The 5575-nt window shown below is 39.6% G+C and overlaps 1 protein-coding gene and 1 pseudogene across 2 annotated transcripts in view; one reads left to right on the forward strand and one right to left on the reverse strand.

Annotated features, from left to right (window-relative positions):
- The window catches only part of AMMECR1L (AMMECR1-like), a 43520-nt gene that overhangs the window by 12771 nt on the left and 25174 nt on the right, over window positions 1–5575 (reverse strand). The window lies entirely within an intron of this gene.
- LOC102873780 lies at window positions 1139–1836 on the forward strand (annotated as a pseudogene).

Raw genomic sequence — 5575 nt, forward strand, 5'->3', positions numbered from 1 at the left:
TTAAAAAATTTCTGTTAGAGAATTTAGCAGCAGGAAGGTATTTCTTTAGCACAATTTATAAATGAGAAAAGCTCATTAGATTACTACAGTAAAAAGAAACTTCCTTGAACTCACTGCTGTAAAACTGGTTTCAGCTCCAGAGGACCCTCCTAGGCTGAAACTGCAATGAGAGAAGACTGCCTATATTTCTCACCAGAGGACCCTCCTAGGCTGAAACTGCAATGAGAGGAGACTGCCTATATTTCTCATGCAGAGCTGCTGGTAGATTTGAATCATCAGTGACATTAAGCGTTTAGATCAGCAGTGTGCCAACTTGCTACCCACTTCACCGCTATAGCTCGCTTCAGATTATAATAGCAGATGCCCCAAATCTTTGATCTTCTAATCAGCTTTCAAACAGCAATAGTTAAATAGATATTTGTCAACACTACCATCACAGCTCACTAGAAAAGAAATATCAACTATAAGCAAAATTTAAAAATTAAACACTTGTACAGAAATATTTTGTATTTCTCACTTCAACGACTTATCAAAAGGCATGGAAACTTCTTATGAAGTTGATTTTTAAAAGGTCTGAATATAAGTAAAATGGGAGAAAAAGCAAATGCTTTCCATTCACCAAGTTGACAATCAGTAGTGTTTTTCACATACTGTAAAAAACTTTCCAGCACACCCATGTTTATTGAGGCTTTGTTTGCAATAACAAAGAGCTGGAAACAACCCAAGTGCCCATTAACAAATAGAATAGAAAGAGCAGCTCTTGTATATTCTCACAATGGAATACTATGCAGCACTGAAAAAAACAAGGAACTCGCTAAGTGGATGACCTTAGAGGACATTATGCTGAGTGAAATATATCTGTCACAAAAGGGCAAATATTGCATAAGACCACTATTGTAAAACAGGACACTGGGGTTGAGGGGAAACAGAGAAAACGGGGAGGAATGATGTATACTGCATTGCAACAGATGAGGGAGAGAACTGTTTAAAAGGGATATATGATTAGGTATTACTATCATGACAGGAGTCCCTGCACAGTGCAGTGGAATTGGGGGCAGGGATTGCATAGCAATAAAAGTTTTTTTCGGCTGCCGGGCGGATGCTTCCTGGGCGAGATGCCGGATGCTTCCTGGGCGAGATGTGGAGTGGACTACTGCCTCCTGGCCTAAATGAAAGTGATGTTGAATTGAATTCTGAAGATGAAGCCACACCGGAAAACTCTGCACTTCCCTAACAGGAAGCTGAGGATCAAGTGTCCAGAAAAACAGAAACCTCTGATTTCCCACCAAATGGACCAAAACCGGAAATGGAGGCAAATGTAAATGCCTCTCAAGAGTGCCCTTCTGGAATTCCCTTAAACATGTGGAATAAATTTAAAGAATTGCAGAAAAAAATTTGGAACAGAAAACCTCAGCCTCAGGCTTCAGGTGGAGAAAAGGAAGACGCTGTAGGAAAGGTAAATTGAAGAGTGAAGAAGCAACTCATAGTGAACAGTCCCCAAAGGAAGCACAGTGGAAGGAGCTTACTCAGTATTTTGGAGTCAATGACTGATTTGACCCCCCTGTGAAAAAGAAAAAGATTGACAAGTTGGGTCTTGAAAAGAGAATAGACCAGGCTGTGGATGAGTGGACTATAGAGAAGGCCGAGGAGCTCAGCAACCAGCTCGCTACTCGAGAGCTTGGTGTGAAGACTGCCAAAGCTATTGCCTGCCACAACTTTGTAAAAGCCAAAAAGGATGCTGAAAATTCACAGGTTGTTCGAAAAAAGAAGAAACTTGCATGGGGATTTGAAGCAAAGAAGAGATGGGAAACCAAAAGCAACATGGGCTACATGTAACTTGCTGGTGGGGTTCTTCATGATCTGTCTAGATTCCCAAGCGTGCAATTTACTGAGAAGATTTTCCTGCTTACACTTAAATATACCAGGAAACTGAGAAAAGTGGAAAAATTAAGCATAAAATTTGAGAGTTGATTATCAGACCTTTTCAATCTATTTTTATAAAGCGCTTATCCTATTGAAGCAGAGCGTTCTGTTATGGGTATAAGAAATCTAAGCATATGCACGGTAAGGAACGGCAGGATTCATTTCTGTCTGTGTGTCGACCTGTAATATGAAGTCAGCTTTCCTTCTTATCCCTTCGGTGGAGCCCTGTCATACTATGTTGTCTCTTCTCAGTTTAACACCATCACTGTTGGAGTTTGGTTTTAAGGTTGATATTTGTTGACAATGGATTGGTGTAAGTGCTCAGGAAGCCTCACTTGATACTGTCTTTCACTGATGACTTTGATTACCTAGTGTTGCAAAAGTCATTACTGACTCTTTATTGGGAAGCAGTAGAGTTGGTATTTCATAGTCACATGGTAAAAGCAATTTTTGTGTACCTTCAGATAAAATATTTCAATAAAAACCATCACAGACTGCAGTACTTGGAGGCTGATTTAAATTCAGCTCTGCTGAGAAATGTCTTCCTAAATATCTCGCTCGGCCATGTCATTCTTTAAATTATGAAATAGTTCTTAGAAGAGAAAATGGTATAATTATATTAAGTAGACAGTTAGAACTCAGGACAGCATCGCTTTGAACCTTCTGAGAGCATGGTGTGATTGTTTTCACTCCCTGAAAGATTGAATTCATCAGGCTAAAGGAAGAATGGCCATCATGGGAAGGCATTTCCATTAGATAAGCATTTCAGAGTCCTAACAGGGAAGGGCTTTGAGAAGTCACATAGCAGCCAGCAGAGGAGACTTCAGGCTTTGTCAGGCCCAGGACTTGGGGTGTCTCCCTGCACAGTAGATCTAATGCAGAGCTCACTGTGGTGGTCAGTAGTTTACCTCCCAACCTCAGCCTACCTCAGAGGTTCTGTTGTCTTAACTGTCCAATATAACCATCTCCTGGTGGCTAATAATATAAGTTCAGGAACCTGTGAGTCAGATTATAATTTAAAAAAACCCAAACTCTTTGCTATCAAGTGGGAAACAACCCCTAGCTGACTGACTGTGGGGTTTCCAAGGCTGGAGATAGTGTGAAAAGGGATTGCCTGGGTTTGTCTCCTGGAGCCTTTGGTACATGCTAACTGCCAGTAAGGTGAGATCTTTGGGTTAGCAGTGCAGATGCTCTCACAGACTAATAATTATTTATTTGTTGTTTTGACTAAGAATTATTGATATGTTGTTTTTAGACAGATAGTTACAGCATTATACTAATTTATGGCATATTTAATGTTTCCTTTCTGTTCTATATTAAGTGAATAGCTGATTACTACTTGAGAAAGGAAATATTTTCATATAGTTGAGAAAAGCCAATATTGTGTTGGGAGAGCAGGACTTTAGGAGAATGGGGATTGATTTACAGAATTCATTATCAGAGAGTTGTTGTGCCATTGAGTAGGAACCAGCTCATAGCTGACCCTCCCGCAGGTTTCCAGAGGCAGGAAATCGCTTGGGAGATTACCCATCCCTCTCTCGTAGAGTAGCTGGGAGATTTGAACCACATTTTTTGGGGGAAATTGCAGCAGAGCCTTTTACCACTAGGCCACAAACTCCAGTATCAAAGGGTATCCAGACTGAATATGTAAAGTCTAATTTTTTTTTAATTAATATTCTCTGTTCTCTTGATATATATTTTGCTTACCTAAGACATCTCATTTCAAACGTCTGTACATGCAAGAACACTGCCTGGTGTTGCTGTGTCTTAAGTGTTGACTTAAGTTTGAATCTGCTGGCTGCTCTGTGGAAGCAGTATGAGGCATTCTGCTTCTGTAAAGATTTCCAGCCCTGAAAAGCCTCTGGGGCAGTTCTGCTTGGCCCATTAGGGTTGCTTTGCATCAGAATCAGCTTGATGGCAGTGAGGGTTTTGTGTTGTTTTTTAAAAAGAAGACAAAGTTCTAGTAAAGAGCCTTTCCTCTAAAAGTCCATTATGTATGACAAATCCAATTCACGATCTGGTGTCTTTGAAACATTAAATGTTTGTCACCCCAGGAAAAAAAAAAGGTTTTTTCTTTTACTCATCAAGGAGAAAAGTGAATTGGTGGTGGAGAGGGTGGGCAGGGATAAAAGTGCAACAATGAATGACTGGAAACGCTAAGTCTCTGTAAACGTTCATAAAAATTAATAGTAAAAAAAAAATTGCTTCCTAAAAAAAGTTTCCAAGAAAAAAATGTATAAGCAGTATTTAATGGCATTCTTCTAGCTATTTTTTTAAAGGAAAAAGAAAACCAGTCCAACACATTTCCTACATCCTTAAAGGCCTATGCTAAAAATTAAGAAGTTCTGTAACATAATCTAGTTAGTTGCTCGAATTTTGCTACAATTACCAGTGTAGTTTAGGGGATCAAGAAATAAAACTATTCCATCCTGTGTGGCATCAAGGTTGGTGGAAGATCCATCAACAATCTGCATTATGTAGCTGACACAACCCTGCTTGCTGAAACGGAGGAGAATCTGAAGCGCACGCTGCAGAGGGTCAAGGATTGCAGCCTTCAATATGGATTGAGGCTCACTATCAAGAAGACAAAAGATTCTCACCACTGGGCCAACTGGCAGCATCAGGATGGATGGTTGAGATTGTTCACAGCATTAGTTTGCTTGGCTCCACAGTCAACACTCTTGGAACCAGTAGCCAGGAAATTTTTTTATTTTATTTTATTTTAATAATTTTAATGAACATTTACAGAGATTTTGGAGGTTCATTCATTCATTGTTGCATTTTTCTCCCTGCCCACCCTTCCCCCGCAGTTCGCTCTTCTCTTTGAAAAGTAGAAGAAAAATTCCTTCATTGGTATACAATTCCCCCACCCCCCACCCACACCCCAAGTACACTCCACTATGCAACCTTCATTCTGGACTCTTTTCATAACCATAATACCCAATCATGTATCGCTTTTAAACTGTTCTCTCCCTCATCTGTTTCAATGCAGTATACATAATTTATACAATTTTTCTCAGTCTTACCCCACCCCTGATGTCAGTCCCATTCTACAACAGTGGCACTATGCAGTATTTGTCTTTTTGTGACTGAGTTCTTTCACACAACATAATGTCCTCCAAGGTCACTCGTTTTGAATAATATTGTATGAGTTTCTTGTTTTTCAATGCAGTATAGTATTCCATTGTGTGAATATACCAGAGCTTCTCTATCCATTTGTTTGTGGACGGGCACTTAGGTTGTTTCCAACTCTTTGCTATTGTGAATAAAGCCGCAATAAACATGGGTGTGCATATATCTGCCTGGGTGGCAGTTATGGTTTCTTTTTTTAATTATTAAATTTTATTAATTTTAATGAACATTTACAGAGATTTTGGGTTTTCATTCATTCATTGTTGCATGTTATGGTTTCTTTAGGGTTCCCCAGTAGAGGAATTGCTGGGTCAAATGGTATTTCTATTTGTAACTTTTTTTTTAAGTTTTTAAAAAATAATTTTAATGAGCATTTACAGAGATTCTGGATTTCCATTCATTCATTGCTGCACTTCTCTCCCCACCCATCACTCCCCCACCCCACCCCAATTCGCTCCTCTCTTTCAAAAGTAAAAGAAACACTCCTTCCCTGGTACACAATCCCCCCACACCCATCCCA

This window comes from Elephantulus edwardii, unplaced genomic scaffold (assembly GCF_000299155.1).
Source record: "Elephantulus edwardii isolate Elephantulus edwardi_28Jun2011 unplaced genomic scaffold, EleEdw1.0 scaffold00453, whole genome shotgun sequence".
Classification (NCBI taxonomy): domain Eukaryota; kingdom Metazoa; phylum Chordata; class Mammalia; order Macroscelidea; family Macroscelididae; genus Elephantulus; species Elephantulus edwardii.